Source organism: Lathyrus oleraceus, chromosome 3, assembly GCF_024323335.1.
Source record: "Lathyrus oleraceus cultivar Zhongwan6 chromosome 3, CAAS_Psat_ZW6_1.0, whole genome shotgun sequence".
In the NCBI taxonomy this organism is placed as follows: Eukaryota; Viridiplantae; Streptophyta; class Magnoliopsida; order Fabales; family Fabaceae; genus Lathyrus; species Lathyrus oleraceus.
In genome coordinates, this window is record NC_066581.1 from 6,334,918 (window position 1) to 6,360,003 (window position 25,086).

The 25,086-nt window shown below is 37.1% G+C and overlaps 1 long non-coding RNA gene across 24 annotated transcripts; it reads right to left on the minus strand.

The window, feature by feature from the left end:
* Window positions 1-5,031: 5,031 nt before the first annotated feature.
* Window positions 5,032-19,998, minus strand: LOC127132061 (uncharacterized). Of its 24 annotated transcripts, none has more exons than XR_007806570.1 (9): window positions 19,718-19,998; window positions 7,524-7,625; window positions 7,252-7,389; window positions 6,925-7,012; window positions 6,717-6,804; window positions 6,286-6,531; window positions 5,992-6,152; window positions 5,785-5,912; window positions 5,032-5,612 (listed from the first exon to the last, which is right to left on the minus strand). It is a non-coding gene; the product is annotated as an uncharacterized LOC127132061 (long non-coding RNA). The 24 variants fall into 24 exon arrangements; XR_007806554.1 differs by having other exon boundaries at window positions 7,252-7,421; XR_007806565.1 differs by lacking the exon at window positions 7,524-7,625 and adding an exon at window positions 19,504-19,605.
* Between the last annotated feature and the right edge of the window lie 5,088 nt (window positions 19,999-25,086).

Consider the following 25,086-nt stretch of genomic DNA (forward strand, 5'->3'; position numbering starts at 1 on the left):
ATAAAAATTTTAATATTTATTTTACAGAATAATCTATTAAGTAATATTTTTAATTAATTAATTTAGAAACTAATTCATTAAAATTTTCAAAATGAAATCCTGCAGTGAAGGAGTTTAGAACCTTAGACCATTGTCATTCTAGTCCAAATCCCCCACAAGTTAGGTCATTACCACACATTTGAATAATTTTGCAATTCATATATGATGTTTTTCAATTCGCTTTTTGGCCTGCATGTTATCACAACCATCTACAAATATTCCACCAAAACACGGTATAATCTACATTTCCAATAGAAAATGTAGTCATAATTTCCTAGTTTAAGTTGGAAGCATTCAAAACGAAAACATAACACCCCTTTGCCCAACCCAAAATAATTGATACAACAACAGGTAATAACACACAATTAAGAGTAGGAAATCTAAAGTTCTGAAGATAATCTATAACTAACCATTACAATTCTCAATATTCAAAGTAAATGTCGTTTTTGAAGGCGTGCAAGATGGAATATCGAACAAGACCTCAAAATTTTCAAAGTTAAACTATAGTTAGATAGGAGATTATAAATTATTTGTCAAGTTTAATCTTGATTAAATAAGATTTCTATTTGTTTTGGCCTGGTTAAATTGTGACTAACCCTACACAGGATCTCCAAAAATTTGAGACGACTCTGTTCAAAGTGAGTCTATTATTATTAGGGGTGGCAAAACGAGCTTGATCTGTTGGACATGACCGTTTTGCCCACACTTTAATGTGGGGCGAGTCAAGAATTTAGGTCCTCACCCTCTAATGTATCCGCCCTGCTTCGTTTTCTTCATAGACTTTTGCATGCACGCGTATTAATATAAAATTTTGCAATTTTAGACTTAAAAGATGCAGTGTCCAATGTCTGCGGGCTTTTCTCACCCCACTCTCACCTATTTGCGAGGTGCATTTAGGTTTTAGACTCTCATCCTCAATTATGTCCGTCCTATCCCGTATTTTTGCGGACTTTTACAAAACAGACTTAAACAAAACAGGCATGTCCATTTGTCACCCTTAATAATTTTATCATTACACTATTGCCACAAAAACAGAGGAATGGATGCTTGATCTTTCACTCAGACAAGCTGTTAGAAAACTTGCTCCAGCCGGAAAACTTGCTCGCTTTGCTTGTTGAAGCTTTTGAAACAACAATTTTTGGCTATGTAATGAAAACAATACACACTGACTCAGCCTACAGGTCCTTATAATTAAAATGTCTTTGGAGGTGAATTGAACATATTCTCCAATAGAATTAGTTTAGACAATTTCATCTAAAGCTGTAACTCATGGAAATTGGATTTACTATGCAGGAACATTTCCATGGTGTTGGACAGCTTTGAAGTAGTATTCTCAACAAAGTGACTATACTTTTGAAAGCATTTGATGCTTTTGTTTGCTATGGCCTTGTTTCAATGCTTCCTCTATTGTTTATTTGCGAATAAAATTAGTGTTTATAAAATTTAATAACACTTAAAATTTTATAATCTTTTATGTTGGATCTATCTTATGGGCTTAATTAACAAATTTAATAGAATTGTTTTAAAAGTTTTAATTTATTTAATTTCTACAAAGAACCGAATTAATTTCTATAAAAAAGATTTAAAGTTATTTATAATTTATTTTTTTAAATTGAATTAAAATTATTAATTTATTCTTTTAAAAAATAAATAATAGATTATTAAGTTATCAATTTTTAATCACTAAAAATAACTTCTTAATCTTAATCATCAGTGTCACTTACGTAAAAGTAGATGTGGACCAACAAAATCAAAAGAGAAATAAAGTTGAAGAAAAAAAAATGAATTTTGTAATAGAGAGATCAAAAAGTTAAAAACATCTAAATAGAGGGATCAAATTTGTATTTAAGTCAATTATTTAATGGCACGACACACCGATCATATTAAAATAAGAGAAATCATGATACATGTAATATCCAATAATCATATATATGGGTAAGTCAATAATATTTAGAAATGAACATAGTTAATTCTTTTAACAATACAATCAAAACATCTAATACACCAAGGATCACACGAATTCTTCAACATAGCGGAAAGACGCTTCATCGAGTCTTTAGTGCCAATTCCAAAGTTGCGAATACAATCTAAGCAAATGCTTACCTAAAAATATTCTCTATCTAAACCATTGAACCACTTTCTATCCTTATATCTGGTTAAGACATACCTGAATATTTTATTGGAGTATCTCACACATATCACACACATAATAGTGAGTCATCAAATAAATAGTAATATTTAGTTATTTTATCTTATTAGTATGAGGTTAGATTTTTTTTTTAAATAATCACTATTTTCAAAAAAAAATCCAAAATAATCAATATTTCAATTTTTTTTCCAAAATAACCACCTTTCAAAACAGATGCGTCAGATGAACGAGCGCATCCATTTTGAAATAAGAGGAGACGCCATCATCACTGACGCATACTTTGGAAGCATTTAATGGTGGCGCCAAGTGAGCTGGCGCATGCATCTAGTTACATTTGCTTGTGCCAATGCTTCTGGCGCATACATGTCTTGACATGTGTGGCGCCTAGCCCTTTGGCGCATGCATTTTATTACTCCTTCTATAAATACTCGCCCTTCAGCCATATTTTTCACACAACTCTTACCCTACAACCACATTTTCTTTCATTCAACTTCACTCTCCTTCAAATTTTTGAGTTTTAACCACATCTGAATACATTCACAAGCGAAATGTCGATTTAATCTTTTCCGTCGTTGCGTCTCCGATAAAGATTCGACTTTGGAATATAGATTCGTTTGAACGTCTTAATCGGACGTTAAATAGTTGGTTAGATGGAGAAACTGGAGATGGTGAAAGGATTATAAGAATCCAATGACTTGTGCCCACGTTCAACCAAAATGGAGAAGTGCGTCAATGGGTGGATATTAAGACTGACAGAGACGTTCATAAGATGATACATTATATGTTCAAAATTGTTTTGATGGTTGTAATCGCTTAGTTATTGTATTTTAATTGTTTTATTTGTTTGCATTGTTGTTTATGTAATGGTATTTCCTCACAAACTTATAATATGAAATAAATTTAGTTTTTCATATATTGCAATAGAGGTACATGTGAATTTATCTGGTTGTGCTAGTTCCAACACTAAGACAGTTAGTACGATTGTGACCTGGCTAACGGCATGAACTACATAATCAAACCATTTTGTTCGTCGTATCCATTTCGGTTTGAATACGGGTGTTGTTTGGGTGACCCTTTTTCTTCCTTCGCATAACTACGTTGTGTCTGACGATGTCCCCTTGATATTCTGGTTAGTAATCCTCTTTTGCCACTATGGAAAAACTAATTTTGTAAACATTTGATAGGCTGGTGACTTTGTAAACATCAGATAATAAGTAGGATGGATCCCTTCGAACCTTTGAACATGCCGCAATGACATGGGAGCAGGGCGTACAAAAGGCTTGGAACTTTCCGCAGTCGCACCAACCTCTATCTAGTTCCACTCTGTATTGTCCCATCGGCATGCCCTCATTGTGATCCATGGACTCGACAACATTATATCAATCTTTAGTACGGTCAAACATCGTGACCACATGTGTGTTTGCTTTGGTAGCTTCATGTCTAATGAATTTCATTGAAGCATCACTGAACAACTGTCCAAATTGCAACATTGAACTCCATTTGGAACGTCTGATCTCAAACAGCGCCCCTAGCCTGAAATATGTTGCCTCCACCAAAGCGGTTATAGGTAGGTTACATATGCCTTTGAAGACATAGTTTATTGATTCCACAAGATTTGTTGTCATGTGGCCCCAATGTTGACCGTTGTCGTATGCCCTAGTCCACTTCTCCAATGTAATACTATCGATTCATCATACTGCATCTGCATTTGACAATCTTATTTTTTCGAGGTAGTGTTTGAAAGAAGGTTCTGATAATGCGTAACATGCGTTGACAACCTTCTTCCGCAACGTTTTGTCTTTGATATAAAATTCTGAGCAATATGTCTAATACAGAAGACATGCGTCGAAGGAGGATCTTGCCAGCCATTATCAATGTTATTATATGCACTGATGATTGAAGGGTGTCTGTCGAAGATCAAACATAAGTTAGGTTGAGGTGCAACATGCAATCAGAGATTTCTTAGGAAAAAACTTCATCCCTCAGCAGTCTCCCCTTCAACAAGGCCAAAGGCGATTGGAAAAATGTTGTTGCCATCTTGTGCCACAACCATCAGTAACATTCCTTTGTATTTCCTATACAACCATGTACCATCAATTTGTATAATAAGTTTACAGAAAGAAAAACCTATGATGCATGGTTGATACGCCCAGAAGAGACGGTGGAATATTCCATTTCCAATAGCACACGTCCTGTCTGGTGTATACGCGGGCAACGTTTCCAACTTGACAATAGTCCCTAAAGCATATTGTTTTAGAGCCAACATGTATTTTGGAAGTCGTTTGTAAGACTCCTCCCAATTTCCATATACTTCTTCAACAGCCTTTGTCCTAGCTATCCAAGCCTTCATATATGATGTAGTGTAGTGGTATTATGCTACAATATGTGAGATTATTGTACTCACCTTTAATGACGGATTGTCACTGTCATACCCCGATTTTGACCCTGGAAATTTTCCTTTTTTTTCTTTTATTTTTGCATTTTTGCATACATTCATCGGTATAAAATGGATTTTAATCACTTGACTTTTGTAATTTTTCAATATTTGATTTTAATTTCAAATCAAGTTTAAAGCCAAATTTCAATTTAATTTTAATTGTTATTTTTACTAATGATTCAAATCTCTAATTGATTTTAATTTTCAAATAGATGTTAGAATTGATGTCAAAAGTAATTTTAACAAATTATTGGATTAATTTGATTTTGATTGGGTTTTCTACTGATTTTTTATTATTATTTAAATTGATATTTAAATTAGTCTTGGATTATTTCTAAAAAAAAAATCCATTTTTATATCCATAGTACATTTCAAAATCAAAATAGCATTACAACATTTTCATAAATAATAAAAAAATCATGTTCCAAATTGCATTTCTCAACATTTTCATGCAAGTTCATCCTATTACATAAATCCTACAAATACAATCTTAATGAATAATCAAAATTCCATCAAGAATCTAAATTCCAGCATCCCAATAATTCACTCCAAAAAAGAGTTCTACAACACATGATAACAAATCAATATCATAACAGAAGGTTTTCAACATCGCTTTCCAGTTCCTAATAGAACCTTCACAAAAAAAAAAAGAAGGAAAATTGATCAACTTGTTATAGTTTACTAGAATCAAGAATGACCAATTATGCTGACCAATCAATTTTGTTTACAAAGTGACAAAGTTAACAAATAATAAGGGAGGAGCAGTTCATGCTCATAGCCACGGATTTACACATCAGTTGCATATGAAAGTATTGTTGTTGCTGCTGAAGGTAGTTTCTACTAGTTACTTGAACTCGTGAGTTTGAAGGATTTTGCTGTTCACATCGGCGGAAGACTCCTTTGTATCCATGTTATACAAATCCTCTCTGCCCAGGCTGGTTCAAGCCACCTGTTTTTGTTTCCTTGCAACCACTCGGTCTTCAGTTCCTGCATGACAGATAGTTCGACGGTTAGATCTGAGTGTGCTCTCCGGTACCAAATATGCTCAAATAGATTTAAGGCATGTGATAAATTTGAAGCTTTATGGTGCAGATGTCATAGTTACTAACTAGTTTTCAACCAACATTGATGCCGAATTAGAATGCGGTTAGAAATTTACCTGAGATGCCAGAGCTTAAGATGCTGTAGCATGTAGTCATCACAGCTATGTTGACAAAGGAACTGTAACCTGTGGTATTTGCAGTTCAAACCTGAAGCATGTTTCCTTGAAACTAATGGTTGAAGCTACTGAAAGAAAACTTTGGAATAAGGAGATATCTGCTAGAAGGAGAGCCTTGAGAAGTTGATGGAAATATATCAAACTTACCATAAGAATCCTGCAGAATTTTTGATTAGTCACCTCTCATTCGAAGTGTTTCAGACAGTAGGCCAAATCGCAAAGACAAGAGGTTGGTAAGGATAGCCTCTCAGCCCCAGATTCTAGGCTCTAGGTTGGTGAAGATCTTAGAGGCCCCACAGTTTATGTACCTGCCAAGATGAATGCACTGGTTGTAACACATGGAGAAATCCCTCACAAAAGAGAACATATCAAATTTCATTGAAATTCAAAGCTCATAAAAAGGGAAAAATTGCGGTGTACACTGTAATTATCGTTGCATACCGTTGTTAACTTGAAGACTTCTTCTCGCGATATTACTTTACAAAGGTCTTCACCAAGTTTATTTGCAATTTAAGGAGCATCATTAGCAATGTTTTACTTGCAGCAACACCGCCTGCCACTGTTGCACCTACTGCAGTAGCATTTTAACCCGACAATCACAATCCAAACTCTTTGACCAATACCTTTCCACAAAACCAACGGTTCCAAACGGTTATGACTTGTTTTCTGCAACAAATAACAAACTGCCTGCACAATGTTAACCACAACGGTATCAGTAACAAGCAAGCAATTCTTCAACAGAGAGCTTTAGGTAGAGAACTTGGTTTAGCGTTTGATCTGATAAATACTACTCGGTTACTATCCATTATCAGATTAGACAAAGGAAGGGATTGGCCATGTCAAGATAAGATGCAAGGGAAGGGATTCTGTACCTGATGATGAATCTGTACAAAAGCTTTGCAACGAGGTTCTGAACTTTTGCTCCCAGAGGCCAGACACAAAGAAATATATACTCGTACACTGCATTCCCAATCATATTACACAAGAAATAAATGAGAAAGAATAAGAAAAACAAAAACATAAGGTTGATTTCGAGATAATAACCATTGAATTTGATGGCAAACGCATTAAGTTGCAAACCTGGGATACAGCCGGCCTAGAGAGATTCAGAACTATTACTACAGCTTATTACCGTGGAGCCATGGACACCTTGCCGGTTAATGATGCCCTGAAAGTGAATGACAAGAGTCCAAATGCATTATCTATGCTGTTTGAGCTGGAATTGAAAAATGACGAGTGGGTGAAGGCAAAAGAAACTCTCCAGGCAACTAGCGATGCCACTGATAGGAAAGATTCATATGTTACACTTTCACTAAGAAAACCAGAATTACTTTGCTGCAGTTTGCAATAAAAAAGAGAAATCCAAAGCTAGAAGCGACTCATTTGGAAAAGGACAAAGATGGTTACCGGAAGTGGTTGGCTGGTGACTTGGCCTCAGGAGCACGAATCTAAACCGTAGCCACCGGTGTTCATCGCTGAAGCATCAACCGCCTGCATTTTCGACCAAGTCAAGCTATCTGCAACCAGTACACCTTGAACCTCAACCTGCTTCATCAAACAGATGTTCAAAATTTTCACTGCGGTAAAAGTTGAAATAATCAGTCAAAGCAGTAAAATCCGAAATACCCAAAATGGAGTCAAGACGAAACAGAGGAAGAAAAAGCAAGAGCGCAAATTACCTTTCCCAATTTGTATCATCAAACGGGCTAAAAGCACTTCTGAGCATCCGAAAAAGCGCTTCTGAGCTTTCTCCTTTGAGCCTTTACACACCAACTGAAACCCTAATGCGCAAGGATAAAAGGAAGCGAGTGAGAGGGAGAAAGGGGACGGCGGAGGCGATTCAAAAAACCCTAGTCACAACGAAAAATTGAAAAAAGGAGTTAACGGACAAACCGAAAAGGCCCGAAATCTTCCTCCGCGGATCCTTCACCGTCAGCCACGACACCCTTCCAAACTCCATCATCACCGTCATTACCGCTACCGGAGGTGAGTGTTTTTTTTAAGTCTTTCTGGAGCATTCATTTGAGAGCAAGAGGATTGAGGGGTTTTTGGTGAGAAGAGGAAATTGAGAGCGAGTTCGAGGCGGAGAGTGGAGAGCGATGCAGAGGGAGTGAGATTGGGAGGAAAGGATTCACGAGCTAGAAGAGGAAGTCTGTTTTTCTTTTCTTTTTTAATTTTCTTTCCCCAATTTATTTTAGATAGGATAGTTATTTAGATTAGAAATTTTTAAATAATATTAGTTTAGATTTTTTAAATAATTTTAGTTTAGATCTTTTTTAAATAATGTTAGTTTAGATCTTTTTTAAAATAATATTAGTTTAGATTTTGTAGGATATATTTAAAAATTTAAATTAGATTTAGGTTTAGAGTAAAATACTAATTAATTAGGTTTTCTTTTATTTTGTTTAATTAGGTTTAATTAGGGTAGTTAAATAGTTTCCTATTTATTAGTTTTTTTAGTTTTATTTATTTTTTTAATTTATTTTAGTTTATATATTTAAGTTAGCATTAAAATATCAATTAGTTGTTAAGTGGCCTGGTGGAGAGGAGTGGTGTTTAGGTCTTTAGTGTAGTGGGTTCAATACTCGTAGGCGTAGTTTTTCTTTCTTTTAATATTTCTTTTATATTTATGCTTTACTATTTCATTTTTTTATTATTATTCTTTGTTTAATACTATGATTTGTTTTTTTCTTTTAATTGCATCATGCATTCGAAACCATTTTTTTTAACTTATAAAAATCATATTTTCTCGATTTAATATCGAGCCCCTTTTTTCAAACCCTTGTAAGTCGATTGCTTTTTTAAGCATCGCCGCCAACCTCACATAGCTTACTCTTGGGCTTTCTTACAATGAGTCGGTTCTCTTGCACTTACACTCATGCATTATTCGTTTGGTTCCGATTTTATTTATTTCATGATTGTTTAATCCCCATTTGACAAATGTACCCCACTCCCCCAATGTGTAATAATTTTGTACTTTTTATTCCTTTTATTGTTTGGTTGTTTAATTAGCTACTAACACAAGAATAAAATCAACAAATTTCAAAAAATACAAAAGTATGACTCGATCCAACGTCGAGTGCTTTCTCAATAAACGAACCAACTCATTTCTCCCTCTTATTCCATCCCATTTCAAAAACTTCATCAAATGCTTGATTCAACGTCAAGCCATTTTCATAATAAAAACTCAAAAAAATATTAATTTATAGTTAAGACTTTTTCAATAAAGATGGAAGTGGAACATGGCGTATGCCGTGCACTCCTGAGACTAGGATTCGAGATGTATATCTCGCCAATCCTCGCTTTCGCCATCATCCAATTTACCCACTTTTTCTCTCAAACACTTATCCAAATATCTTTCTCAATCGTTCATCAAATACTTGATCTAGGTCAAGTCATTTTCACAATAAAAACCAAAATAACTAATTCTTACTTAAACACTTTTTCAAAGGTGGAAATGGAACATGGTGTATACCATGCACTCCTGAGGTTAAGATTCGAGACGTATGCCTCGCCAATCTTAACTCTCGCCATCATCTAAAATCGTCAATGTGGTTTCGTCAAACCTTTTTCTCAATCAAATCTAAGATACTTAAATCTTATTTAAGACTCTTTCAATAAAGGTGGAAATGGAACATGGTGTATACCATGCACTCCTGAGGTTAAGATTCGAGACGTATGCCTCGCCAATCTCAACTCTCGCCATCGTCTAAAAATTGTTAATGTGGTTTCGTCAAACCCTTTCTCAATCAAATTCTAAAATACCTAATCTTTATTAAACATCTTTGCAAATAAGATGGAAATGGAACATGGTGTATACCATGCACTCCTGAGGCTAGGATTCGAGATGTATATCTCGCTCATCCAAGTTCTCGCCATCACTCAAAATACATCAAACCAATCAAACTCTTTTCTCGCCGCCGTGCGACTAATCAAAACCTTTTTCATAAATGAAAGATATATTGTCTTAAGTGATACAAAACAATGTTTCGGCCACGATTGTTGAGTAGAGATAAATGACGCTTTTCCGAATGTAGATCTATAAATCCGTTCGATGTGTGGTACGCGTCCACTCCTCATCTGTTTTGGGTAAAACGATGTTTTTGTCGATTAATACAATATAGCTTTCGCTAAAATCGACCAACAAACAAACATTTTTCTACCCAGAACTACGTAAGCCTTGATTTCTCTTTTGAGATACGTAGGAGCAGGATTTGTAAATCTTGTCAGGCCCATTAATAAAAAACTTAGGTTTAGTCCTTCGTCAAAAATCCAAAAACATTTTTCCTCTCTTTTACTCTTTCTTTCCCACCTAATAAATTGAAAAGCCTAACATTTCAAACTAACATTAATGCACACAACTGACCTAATGGTTCCCGTTGAGTACAACGGACGTGAGGGGTGCTAATACCTTCCCCTTGCGTAATCGACTCCCGAACCCTGATATTGGTTGCGATGACCATATCTTATCCTTTCTTTTGTCTTGGGTTTTATCGATATTTCCCCTTTCCTTTTTAGGAATAAATAAAGTTCGGTGGCGACTCTGTTCAGTCCATCATTGCGAGCGTGCGATCGCGTTTCGCTTTGTAGTCGTATCCCCATTTTTTTCGAGGTGCGCCAGATGGCGACTCTGCTGGGGACAGTTTATCCCTAAGTGAGTCAAGCCTAGTTAGGACGTCTGTGTGCCTTTGTTTGTTTAATTTTATGGCTTTTCCCTTATTTATTGCTTTTAATATCTTTATTGTTATATTGATATCTGTTGTACATTGGTTCTATTGTGATTGTTGGTACTTGGGTATTTGATTGCAAACCATGTGGGAAAGACTCTACACCCGAGTCTAGAGTAAAAAAACATAAGATAGAATGATGGTTGTGTAGTATGGATTCCCGAGGTGTATACTTCGTAAGAGTCGGTACGAGAACCTCACTTAGAGTAGATTCTTTTGCAAATATTGTCGCCCGAGGTGTATACCTCGTAAGCGCCGATGTTTCAAAGGGGTCCATGACTCTAAGGACCTTTTAGAACATTAAACCTTTGGCCAACTAGAAATGATGGTTGCGTAGTATGGATTCCCGAGGTGTATACTTCGTAAGAATCGATACGAGAACCTCGCTCAGAATAGATTCCCTAGATGGAGTTGATGACCGGAAAGTATTTTCCGTAAGCGTCAAACAGTCTTTCGAATCCATGACTCTGAGTACCCTGTCTAGAACCCAGTCGATGGTTGCGTAGTACGGACTCGCGAGGTGTATACTTCGTAAGAGTCGGTACGAGAACCTCGCCCAGAATAGATTCCCTTGATGGAGTTGACGACCGGAAAGTATTTCCCGTAAGCGTCAAACATTCTTGTGAATCAATGACTCTGGGGATCCTTTGTAACAAAGCCTTAGACCATACCCGGTGAGAACCCCGTTTTGGAAAAGCAATCAAATTTATCAGTACCTCGGACTTTTGAACCCGTGTATTGAAGAAAAACACAAATATGCATGGCTTGCATTGCATTCATTCATTGCATTTGCATCGCATCATAATGCATGTCATTCTCCAGACAAAATACCAAAAAAAACTCATCCATCTTTTGTCCGTGAAGCAAAGTGATTCTCAACACGCGAAGAGCAAAGAACCATGTCTCAGGGGATGATGGACGAGCTAAGGAAAAGCCAAGAAGCGCTGAAGGAGGAACTTAATCTTTTGAAGAGCCAAATGAGATGGGTCTTGGAAACCCTGCAAGTCTTGTTGAGAAAAGAGGGTCACCCAATATACACTGCTGCAACAAAGAGAGCTACTACGCCACATCCATCTGGTGTTACCCCAGGTCAAGGGAAATTCTATGTGGCAACCCCTCATTTACCAATATATAGACCTCCCTCAAGACGTCATCATCAACATCCTCTGGCTATTGCTCCTCAAAGTCACCAAAGTCAGGTTCAGAACAAAAATCAGAATCAGAACAAGGGGAACAAGGATCACAATGACTCGATTCCGGTACCATATAGCAAGCTCTACCCGCTACTGATCCAGAATGCTTTGGTGACCCCTCGAGCTCTCACGCCTGTGTCACCATACCTGCCATGGTACAATCCAAATGCAACATGTGAATTCCATAAAGGGGCATTGGGACATGACCTAGATTCTTGCTGTGCGCTAAAATATTTGGTACGAGAACTGATTAACAAGAAGAGCTTAGTCTTTGAAGAAGATCACCCGAAGATCAAGTGCGAATACCATACTGGAACAATGGGACACTCCATCGAGGAATGCAAGAGTTTTAAGCTCAAGCTGCAAGGATTAATTGACATAAGGTCACCAACACTCAAGGAGGAAGGCTCAGGTACATATACCTTGATTTCTGGGCCAGATAATGAGAAAGGGAAAGGACCTTTGATACCCCTCAAGGTTTTGTACCACAAGGAAGATGTCAGGGATATGGCTAGTGAGCTATCATTGTTTCCTGGTAAGAGCATTGAGATACCGTCTTGGATTTCCAATGTCGCGACCCTAACCAATGAAAGAAAAGGAGAAGTGAGTAGTGAATCCAAGAGACATGCGTACAACGATGAGACTGAAGGAAAAGAATTTGAGGATCATCATGCCGATGTCAAAAAGTTTGTTGATCCCAACCTTCAAGTTTGAAGAAGTCAATTCCCTAAAGCTGGCAATCATTTGGCTGTTTCAGCATTTCTTTTGTAGTTTCTTTGCATGTTGGTTGTTATTTGCTTTTAAACATTGTTGTTTTATTTGAATTGGTAAGATTAACGAAATGTTTATGCATCTTTTGAATTGATCCATTCGTATTCACTCGTTTTTCATTTATGTTAAAAAACAAAAATTCTCCTCTCATTCACTCTTGTTTATCAAACTGTTGTGTTAACAAAGATTGGAGGGAGGATGATGAAAACGAAACACCTGAAATTGTTGTGGTATGCTTTTGAGTAAAACCTTGTCGATGATGTAAGGCATTGTTTCAAATCCCCAAACACTGGAGTGATAAGGATGTTAATCCCTAGACAACCACTTTGAGCCTAGAAGTTGGTGTTTATTTCGGATCTAAAACCCTTAATCTTAACCTGGGGCAGGGTAGTTGTGTTCAGATAGTTTGATCATGCATCCGATCTTTCAAAAAACCGTCCATATGAACACCCTCCAATTGGGTTCAACCACATGTTATCCTTCGTGCACATGTTGAAATGTCGAAGAAGTTAAGAAAAGCTAAAATTAGTGTTCGTTGATCCTTATCCACCAATAATGTGGCAGTCAACACCTTTAAAAAAAAATAAAAGTCCGCTAAGTCAAACACCACAAAAATGACTTAGGCAAAAGTCAGGGCATCCCGATGGACCGAAAGCTTCAAAGAAGCGGTCCAGGCAAAATAAGGGACAAAGAAAAACAAAAAGAGGTCACCAAAACCCTCAACAAAACAAAAAAATAAGGTGACTGCCATTTCAAGAAAATTCGTCTTGAATCCTCATCACACCTTCGAACCCTCTTGGAAGTCGAATGCGTGTATTGAATTAACTGAACGTAGGAACTGGAGATCATCAAGAAGAAGGGGTGGGTAAAAATAAATTTTGAGCCTTATATCCTTTTGTTTCAAAAAACCGTGAACCAGACCACGTTACAACCCTTCAAAGACCTAATTGAGGCAGGGTTTATCTTGAAAGCATACTATAACCAGGTGGTGTTAACTTGACTCCAAACGATTTTTGTTAATCATTTGATGACACCAACTTGCGTACTGTGAATGACTTGATCAACGACTCGTTCACTGTATTTCACCCGTTCATATCAATAAATTTTGATTTCAAATTTTTGCATAAACATTGAATTAAAATTACCATTTTTGAATGAACAATCTTATTTGCAAGTCAACACTTAGCGTCAAAGAAATTCCAACAATATACAGTTGAAGAACTTGATGGAGTGAAAGAAGTCTAGTCAAGGGCAAATCACTTTGAGCATCAGTTAATTCGAGCTAATCACTCTAAGGGTCCTCAAGGCAAGAGTAATCTGCTTCAAGAGTCGGACTGGGGCAAGCCACCTCAGAGTTCAGTAAGTCCAATCACTCCATGGTTCAGTTAGCCAAGAGTAATTTACTTCAAGACTTAGTCCGGGGCAAGCCACCTCGGAGCTCAATGAGTCCAGCTATCCAAAGGACAATCAATCAAGAGTCTACCATTCCAACATTTGGTTAGTCAAGTTCAGACCACTGCAAGTTACAAACACTTGGGGCAAGCCATCTCGGGGTAGTCTCATGGCAAGTTGTTTCCAAACTCACTTTCAAAATGAACATCTCCAAAGTCCCAACAAACTGGGGCAAGATGAGCCACAGAGGGGCAGAACTTCTTTCTTCGTGCTTTCAAACTGCTCAAACAAATTCTGCCATACGTCAACAACTATTGAGTTCAAGACGAGTGCCCGAAAGTTATGCTAGCACGATTCATTAATCCTCCAAAAGGATCCATTGGCTAAGCTGTGGCTATCAAACTGGATAGAATCCTCCTTTGACAACATCTATCATAATATATTCGGTTGAGTTCTCGGTGTTGAGGAATCATGAGCTTCCATAAAAAGCCTTTACAAACTCCCAGTCTGCTCAAGTGTCAGCATTCTCATTGCATGATCATTCATATATCATGCATAAAGGAAATTCAAATCATGCATGGCCGAAATGTACTTCGTGCTCATTTTGCATTGACCCAGGTCTTGTTGTTGATCCTATATCCTTTGACCTTTGATTCCAGTATGTATTTGGTGCCCTTAAACCATCATCCGGTTTTTGCAGGCATTTTCAAATCCAACCCAGTTGGCACCTATTAGAAAATTTTCCATTAAGGTTCATTTTCTTTTTGGATTATCCGATGAATTTCCGGATTACTCCTTGGTTTATTGATGATTTTCCATAACTGGTCTGATGTATCTCCAGATGTTTCACCATCTATCTGAGGTGTTCTCTGATGTGTCTATATTCTGATGTATTTCCAGAATTTCCTTGATGTATTACCGGATGTGTCTGCATTCGGCTGTATTTCCGGAATATCACTTGTAATTCCGATGCATTTCCAGAATTTGTTTCTTTTACTCTCTGATGAATTCCCAGACATGTCACTTTTATTCTGACGAAGTTCCAGAACCCCTATGTCATTCCCTGGAATTGTTTCAAGGCTCATTGGTGTCTCCTAAAAATCAGTTGTTGTTAGGCATTATTCCAAGCTCAGTTGTTACTGGAACTCATTTCAAAGTCCAATTGTTGTTATTCCGGAGTCAGGTTACACTTGAACCTGCTCTGAAGATCCTTTGTTCAATCCTATTCAGGTCTTATATGAACCTGTCATTGAACCCTTTTATTCCGGGGTCAGGTTATCCTTGAACCTACTCTGAAGATTCTTTGTTCAATCCTATTCAGGTCTTATGTGAACCTGTCATTGAACCCTTTTATTCCGGGGTCAGGTTATCCTTGAACCTACTCTGAAGATTCTTTGTTCAATCCTATTCAGGTCTTATGTGAACCTGTCATTGAACCTTTTTATTCCGGGGTCAGGTTATACTTGAACCTGCTCTGAAGATCCTTTGTTCAATCCTATTCAGGTCTTATATGAACCTGTCATTGAACCCTTTTTATTCCGGGGTCAGGTTATACTTGAACCTGCTCTGAAGATCCTTTGTTCAATCCTATTCAGGTCTTATATGAACCTGTCATTGAACCCTTTTTATTCCGGGGTCAGGTTATACTTGAACCTGCTCTGAAGATCCTTTGTTCAATCCTATTCAGGTCTTATACGAACCTGTCATTGAACCTTTTATTCCGGGGTCCGGTCATGCTTGAACCTACTCTGAAGATTCTTTGTTCAATCCTATTCAGGTCTTATACGAACCTGTCATTGAACCTTTTTATTCCGGGGTCCGGTCATGCTTGAACCTACTCTGAAGATTCTTTGTTCAATCCTATTCAGGTCTTATACGAACCTGTCATTGAACCTTTTTATTCCGGGGTCCGGTCATGCTTGAACCTGCTCTGAAGATTCTTTGTTCAATCCTATTCAGGTCTTATACGAACCTGTCATTGAACCTTTTTATTCCGGGGTCCGGTCATGCTTGAACCTGCTCTGAAGATTCTTTGTTCAATCCTATTCAGGTCTTATACGAACCTGTCATTGAACCTTTTTATTCCGGGGTCCGGTCATGCTTGAGCCTACTCTGAAGATTCTTTGTTCAATCCTATTCAGGTCTTATACGAACCTGTCATTGAACCTTTTTATTCCGGTGTCAGGTCATACATGAACCTGTTCTGAAGAATTTTCTCCTTGATTATTCCCCAGCGTTGTCAGGTCTTATATGAACCTGTCATAGCATCTTTTTCTTTGTTCGGTTGTATTCTAAGTGCCGTTTATCAAATCTCACTTTGAATACTCCCCAGTGTGTGCCTGATTCTCCAAGCAGGACTGTCTCCCCAGCAAGTTCTTTCTCACCACTTGTCTGTCTTCTTGTGGATCATCAGTATTCCCCACATTTTGGTCTGTCTAGTAGCATCTCCTGTTAAGGGTCCATCATATCCCTAGCAGATAAAATTACAAAAAAAAAGAATCATGTATCCATGCATATCATGGCATATCATATCATATCACATCATGTCATGGGGATTCAGGATCAAAATCCGGGTCTTCTTAGTATTTAATCATCTCCCACTATGATCATATGAAGAGTGTCCTGCTTCATATTCTCTAGTTGAAGACGCTTAAATAGGGGCAACTGTCATACCCCGATTTTGACCCTGGAAATTTTCCTTTTTTTTCTTTTATTTTTGCATTTTTGCATACATTCATCGGTATAAAATGGATTTTAATCACTTGACTTTTGTAATTTTTCAATATTTGATTTTAATTTCAAATCAAGTTTAAAGCCAAATTTCAATTTAATTTTAATTGTTATTTTTACTAATGATTCAAATCTCTAATTGATTTTAATTTTCAAATAGATGTTAGAATTGATGTCAAAAGTAATTTTAACAAATTATTGGATTAATTTGATTTTGATTGGGTTTTCTACTGATTTTTTATTATTATTTAAATTGATATTTAAATTAGTCTTGGATTATTTCTAAAAAAAAAATCCATTTTTATATCCATAGTACATTTCAAAATCAAAATAGCATTACAACATTTTCATAAATAATAAAAAAATCATGTTCCAAATTGCATTTCTCAACATTTTCATGCAAGTTCATCCTATTACATAAATCCTACAAATACAATCTTAATGAATAATCAAAATTCCATCAAGAATCTAAATTCCAGCATCCCAATAATTCACTCCAAAAAAGAGTTCTACAACACATGATAACAAATCAATATCATAACAGAAGGTTTTCAACATCGCTTTCCAGTTCCTAATAGAACCTTCACAAAAAAAAAAAGAAGGAAAATTGATCAACTTGTTATAGTTTACTAGAATCAAGAATGACCAATTATGCTGACCAATCAATTTTGTTTACAAAGTGACAAAGTTAACAAATAATAAGGGAGGAGCAGTTCATGCTCATAGCCACGGATTTACACATCAGTTGCATATGAAAGTATTGTTGTTGCTGCTGAAGGTAGTTTCTACTAGTTACTTGAACTCGTGAGTTTGAAGGATTTTGCTGTTCACATCGGCGGAAGACTCCTTTGTATCCATGTTATACAAATCCTCTCTGCCCAGGCTGGTTCAAGCCACCTGTTTTTGTTTCCTTGCAACCACTCGGTCTTCAGTTCCTGCATGACAGATAGTTCGACGGTTAGATCTGAGTGTGCTCTCCGGTACCAAATATGCTCAAATAGATTTAAGGCATGTGATAAATTTGAAGCTTTATGGTGCAGATGTCATAGTTACTAACTAGTTTTCAACCAACATTGATGCCGAATTAGAATGCGGTTAGAAATTTACCTGAGATGCCAGAGCTTAAGATGCTGTAGCATGTAGTCATCACAGCTATGTTGACAAAGGAACTGTAACCTGTGGTATTTGCAGTTCAAACCTGAAGCATGTTTCCTTGAAACTAATGGTTGAAGCTACTGAAAGAAAACTTTGGAATAAGGAGATATCTGCTAGAAGGAGAGCCTTGAGAAGTTGATGGAAATATATCAAACTTACCATAAGAATCCTGCAGAATTTTTGATTAGTCACCTCTCATTCGAAGTGTTTCAGACAGTAGGCCAAATCGCAAAGACAAGAGGTTGGTAAGGATAGCCTCTCAGCCCCAGATTCTAGGCTCTAGGTTGGTGAAGATCTTAGAGGCCCCACAGTTTATGTACCTGCCAAGATGAATGCACTGGTTGTAACACATGGAGAAATCCCTCACAAAAGAGAACATATCAAATTTCATTGAAATTCAAAGCTCATAAAAAGGGAAAAATTGCGGTGTACACTGTAATTATCGTTGCATACCGTTGTTAACTTGAAGACTTCTTCTCGCGATATTACTTTACAAAGGTCTTCACCAAGTTTATTTGCAATTTAAGGAGCATCATTAGCAATGTTTTACTTGCAGCAACACCGCCTGCCACTGTTGCACCTACTGCAGTAGCATTTTAACCCGACAATCACAATCCAAACTCTTTGACCAATACCTTTCCACAAAACCAACGGTTCCAAACGGTTATGACTTGTTTTCTGCAACAAATAACAAACTGCCTGCACAATGTTAACCACAACGGTATCAGTAACAAGCAAGCAATTCTTCAACAGAGAGCTTTAGGTAGAGAACTTGGTTTAGCGTTTGATCTGATAAATACTACTCGGTTACTATCCATTATCAGATTAGACAAAGGAAGGGATTGGCCATGTCAAGATAAGATGCAAGGGAAGGGATTCTGTACCTGATGATGAATCTGTACAAAAGCTTTGCAACGAGGTTCTGAACTTTTGCTCCCAGAGGCCAGACACAAAGAAATATATACTCGTACACTGCATTCCCAATCATATTACACAAGAAATAAATGAGAAAGAATAAGAAAAACAAAAACATAAGGTTGATTTCGAGATAATAACCATTGAATTTGATGGCAAACGCATTAAGTTGCAAACCTGGGATACAGCCGGCCTAGAGAGATTCAGAACTATTACTACAGCTTATTACCGTGGAGCCATGGACACCTTGCCGGTTAATGATGCCCTGAAAGTGAATGACAAGAGTCCAAATGCATTATCTATGCTGTTTGAGCTGGAATTGAAAAATGACGAGTGGGTGAAGGCAAAAGAAACTCTCCAGGCAACTAGCGATGCCACTGATAGGAAAGATTCATATGTTACACTTTCACTAAGAAAACCAGAATTACTTTGCTGCAGTTTGCAATAAAAAAGAGAAATCCAAAGCTAGAAGCGACTCATTTGGAAAAGGACAAAGATGGTTACCGGAAGTGGTTGGCTGGTGACTTGGCCTCAGGAGCACGAATCTAAACCGTAGCCACCGGTGTTCATCGCTGAAGCATCAACCGCCTGCATTTTCGACCAAGTCAAGCTATCTGCAACCAGTACACCTTGAACCTCAACCTGCTTCATCAAACAGATGTTCAAAATTTTCACTGCGGTAAAAGTTGAAATAATCAGTCAAAGCAGTAAAATCCGAAATACCCAAAATGGAGTCAAGACGAAACAGAGGAAGAAAAAGCAAGAGCGCAGATTACCTTTCCCAATTTGTATCATCAAACGGGCTAAAAGCACTTCTGAGCATCCGAAAAAGCGCTTCTGAGCTTTCTCCTTTGAGCCTTTACACACCAACTGAAACCCTAATGCGCAAGGATAAAAGGAAGCGAGTGAGAGGGAGAAAGGGGACGGCGGAGGCGATTCAAAAAACCCTAGTCACAACGAAAAATTGAAAAAAGGAGTTAACGGACAAACCGAAAAGGCCCGAAATCTTCCTCCGCGGATCCTTCACCGTCAGCCACGACACCCTTCCAAACTCCATCATCACCGTCATTACCGCTACCGGAGGTGAGTGTTTTTTTTAAGTCTTTCTGGAGCATTCATTTGAGAGCAAGAGGATTGAGGGGTTTTTGGTGAGAAGAGGAAATTGAGAGCGAGTTCGAGGCGGAGAGTGGAGAGCGATGCAGAGGGAGTGAGATTGGGAGGAAAGGATTCACGAGCTAGAAGAGGAAGTCTGTTTTTCTTTTCTTTTTTAATTTTCTTTCCCCAATTTATTTTAGATAGGATAGTTATTTAGATTAGAAATTTTTAAATAATATTAGTTTAGATTTTTTAAATAATTTTAGTTTAGATCTTTTTTAAATAATGTTAGTTTAGATCTTTTTTAAAATAATATTAGTTTAGATTTTGTAGGATATATTTAAAAATTTAAATTAGATTTAGGTTTAGAGTAAAATACTAATTAATTAGGTTTTCTTTTATTTTGTTTAATTAGGTTTAATTAGGGTAGTTAAATAGTTTCCTATTTATTAGTTTTTTTAGTTTTATTTATTTTTTTAATTTATTTTAGTTTATATATTTAAGTTAGCATTAAAATATCAATTAGTTGTTAAGTGGCCTGGTGGAGAGGAGTGGTGTTTAGGTCTTTAGTGTAGTGGGTTCAATACTTGTAGGCGTAGTTTTTCTTTCTTTTAATATTTCTTTTATATTTATGCTTTACTATTTCATTTTTTTATTATTATTCTTTGTTTAATACTATGATTTGTTTTTTTCTTTTAATTGCATCATGCATTCGAAACCATTTTTTTTTAACTTATAAAAATCATATTTTCTCGATTTAATATCGAGCCCCTTTTTTCAAACCCTTGTAAGTCGATTGCTTTTTTAAGCATCGCCGCCAACCTCACATAGCTTACTCTTGGGCTTTCTTACAATGAGCCGGTTCTCTTGCACTTACACTCATGCATTATTCGTTTGGTTCCGATTTTATTTATTTCATGATTGTTTAATCCCCATTTGACAAATGTACCCCACTCCCCCAATGTGTAATAATTTTGTACTTTTTATTCCTTTTATTGTTTGGTTGTTTAATTAGCTACTAACACAAGAATAAAATCAACAAATTTCAAAAAATACAAAAGTATGACTCGATCCAACGTCGAGTGCTTTCTCAATAAACGAACCAACTCATTTCTCCCTCTTATTCCATCCCATTTCAAAAACTTCATCAAATGCTTGATTCAACGTCAAGCCATTTTCATAATAAAAACTCAAAAAAATATTAATTTATAGTTAAGACTTTTTCAATAAAGATGGAAGTGGAACATGGCGTATGCCGTGCACTCCTGAGACTAGGATTCGAGATGTATATCTCGCCAATCCTCGCTTTCGCCATCATCCAATTTACCCACTTTTTCTCTCAAACACTTATCCAAATATCTTTCTCAATCGTTCATCAAATACTTGATCTAGGTCAAGTCATTTTCACAATAAAAACCAAAATAACTAATTCTTACTTAAACACTTTTTCAAAGGTGGAAATGGAACATGGTGTATACCATGCACTCCTGAGGTTAAGATTCGAGACGTATGCCTCGCCAATCTTAACTCTCGCCATCATCTAAAATCGTCAATGTGGTTTCGTCAAACCTTTTTCTCAATCAAATCTAAGATACTTAAATCTTATTTAAGACTCTTTCAATAAAGGTGGAAATGGAACATGGTGTATACCATGCACTCCTGAGGTTAAGATTCGAGACGTATGCCTCGCCAATCTCAACTCTCGCCATCGTCTAAAAATTGTTAATGTGGTTTCGTCAAACCCTTTCTCAATCAAATTCTAAAATACCTAATCTTTATTAAACATCTTTGCAAATAAGATGGAAATGGAACATGGTGTATACCATGCACTCCTGAGGCTAGGATTCGAGATGTATATCTCGCTCATCCAAGTTCTCGCCATCACTCAAAATACATCAAACCAATCAAACTCTTTTCTCGCCGCCGTGCGACTAATCAAAACCTTTTTCATAAATGAAAGATATATTGTCTTAAGTGATACAAAACAATGTTTCGGCCACGATTGTTGAGTAGAGATAAATGACGCTTTTCCGAATGTAGATCTATAAATCCGTTCGATGTGTGGTACGCGTCCACTCCTCATCTGTTTTGGGTAAAACGATGTTTTTGTCGATTAATACAATATAGCTTTCGCTAAAATCGACCAACAAACAAACATTTTTCTACCCAGAACTACGTAAGCCTTGATTTCTCTTTTGAGATACGTAGGAGCAGGATTTGTAAATCTTGTCAGGCCCATTAATAAAAAACTTAGGTTTAGTCCTTCGTCAAAAATCCAAAAACATTTTTCCTCTCTTTTACTCTTTCTTTCCCACCTAATAAATTGAAAAGCCTAACATTTCAAACTAACATTAATGCACACAACTGACCTAATGGTTCCCGTTGAGTACAACGGACGTGAGGGGTGCTAATACCTTCCCCTTGCGTAATCGACTCCCGAACCCTGATATTGGTTGCGATGACCATATCTTATCCTTTCTTTTGTCTTGGGTTTTATCGATATTTCCCCTTTCCTTTTTAGGAATAAATAAAGTTCGGTGGCGACTCTGTTCAGTCCATCATTGCGAGCGTGCGATCGCGTTTCGCTTTGTAGTCGTATCCCCATTTTTTTCGAGGTGCGACAGTCACCAATGACAGACAATATTTCATTGCATATTAGCTGAGAGCTAAGTTTCTGATGGTCTTGCATTGGGTTTGTGAGCATGCATGTGTGAACTGGACCCATGGATCCAATCTCCCAAGAATCGCTCCTCTTCTGGCACGAAGCTGACAACCTGAAAAGGCAGTGCTCATTCAGATAATAAATATTGTACCTCAATGCATTAGTTCTATCAACTCTGAAATCAGCTGATAGTTCCATGTGAAACTTTTTAGTAGCTTTTACACAATCTTCTTTTTTGCGAAATGTGTCTTCTTGTTTCAAAGATCCTTGCATTTACACATAAGGATTGTACCATATATCTGATGAAGGTTCATCGGAACCCAAATTCAACCTTGTCATGTGTTGAGATGGACAGTATACATGACTAGCTGGTAATGGCTTCTCTTCTTCATCAGCGTTCACTATTGAATCAACCAAAATCCCAACTCCTTCTTCTTCGTCATCTACAACATTCACCTCAGCTTGTTCGTCGTCATCAGTTTCACAAAACACTTGTGACTGATCAATGAACTGAGACACTTGTTGTTGTGATAATATATACAATTCTATAACATTGTACCCAGATTGTTCGTGACTGACAAACATATGTTGAACATTGTCATCATCTCGAATCTTCTTCTGATAAAACTTCACCTGGTTTTCTGCAAACCAAACCGATTTTTATAGATGATTTATCCCACAAGACTGCACTTCAATTTCTTTTCTATTCTTTGTTTCAGATGTGAAAAATTTGATCGTCGATTTATTGTAAACCGAGTTACCTATGTGTTGCAAAAACAAAAACTGAATAATTGATACTCAAATATTTCACCTTCAGTATGGGCACTGATGCTCAAATAATTGATGTCGTGTACATGAATATGTACCCCACGATCCTTTAATAGAACCACATATTAAAGGATGCGGATTTGGAAATCTCCTCAACATAGTCTCGTACTCGGTGGACTACAAATTTATTCTTACTTTGTTGGAGAGATAGAGACCCGAGACCCACACATTTCACCTTCCTTTCGGTGAGTGTACCGTCACACTTTAGGACGTATGCATGCTGTTGGGTCTACGTATAGATGGTAAGGCCGTGAATGGTAGAGTTAACCATGACAACTCTATCTGCAATGAATTATTTGGGTGGCCCTTTGTGTGACGACCAAACTGAGGGAGAGTCATTCGGTCAAGCTAGGGGGAAATGTATAAATTTAAAATATCTCAAACAATATTATATGAGTGTAATATTGTTTGAAGAATCAACCGAGTACGAAAAAATAATTAAAGTTCGGTGTTATATTATGACTTTATTTGGTAATTTTTTATTTCCAGAAAGTACTGGTAATACAGTAAATATTATGTATTTACCGTTGTTACGCAACATTAATAAGGTAAGCACATATAGTTGGGGTTTAACTGTGTTGGCCCATCTATATAGTGCAATGTGTAAAAATGCCAAAAAAAAATACTTGTACTTTTTATTCATGTGTGTATTTGCTACAAGCATAGGGTTAGTCAAGAATGCCGTCACTCGCCCCGGTAAACGAGAAACCATTCATATTCCCGTTTGCAACAAAGTAAGTTTAACACTTTACCATATAATTAATTATACTTTATATTAATATTAACCGTACATAATATTTATCAATTGTTTATGATCTAGGTGGTCAGTTAGAGGGATGAACTACAATAGGTGTCTGAAACACGCTATAATAGTCTATCGCAATCTATTGGATCACATTGGATCACACGATGTAATACTCATACACAACTCTATTTTAATTTAAACATACTTACCAAATTATTTATCATCTAATTGTGTCATATTGTTGTACAGTTTATCTGGAGGTCATATATGACTCTTGATCATCAGGTTAACCATGATGCTGCTGCAGTTTGGACAACAAAGACACCAATTGTCTGGTTCACTACTGTGGAGATGGACCAGAGTGACCGGGTAAAACTTCAGTTTGGCATGCAGCAACAGATTCCAGAACCTCCGACGTGTTTGGGAGATTGGCATAAAAAAAGAGTCGGTAACAACGCAATAATTTGTGTCTGAGCCACGATATTTGATTGATCCACACCAACTAGCTTCGTTATCATACGCCCAATAACAAGTCCCCGTCCAACACTAATGTCAAACAACCCAAACCCAACAACCAACCTCACACCATCAACCTACCACATACACCCAACAACCAAACACTCAACTTGGAAACCATTCATGCCACCCGCCCAACAACCAAACACCCAACTTCGCAATCCATTCATGCCACCCAGCCAACCACAAAACCAAAAATCAAACCCTACCCACCAACAACCATACACATCAATCACAACCGTTTATAGCTCAGGTGATTCATATGGGTCACTTTATCGTAACCCCCCACCAATGACCACCCAAACATCTCATCACCAAAACACCCAACCATTGTTTAACTATAGTACACCCCAGGAACCATTGCTTCGTCTCCAAAACGATTCAATGTCCTAATTCGGGCAACTATACCGTCCACAATTGACCCAACCACATTGACCCAACTACGACAACATGGGCACCGAACTACATTACAAAAGCGTCGTTGGCCAGAGCCTCCCGGCTATTGGGAACAAA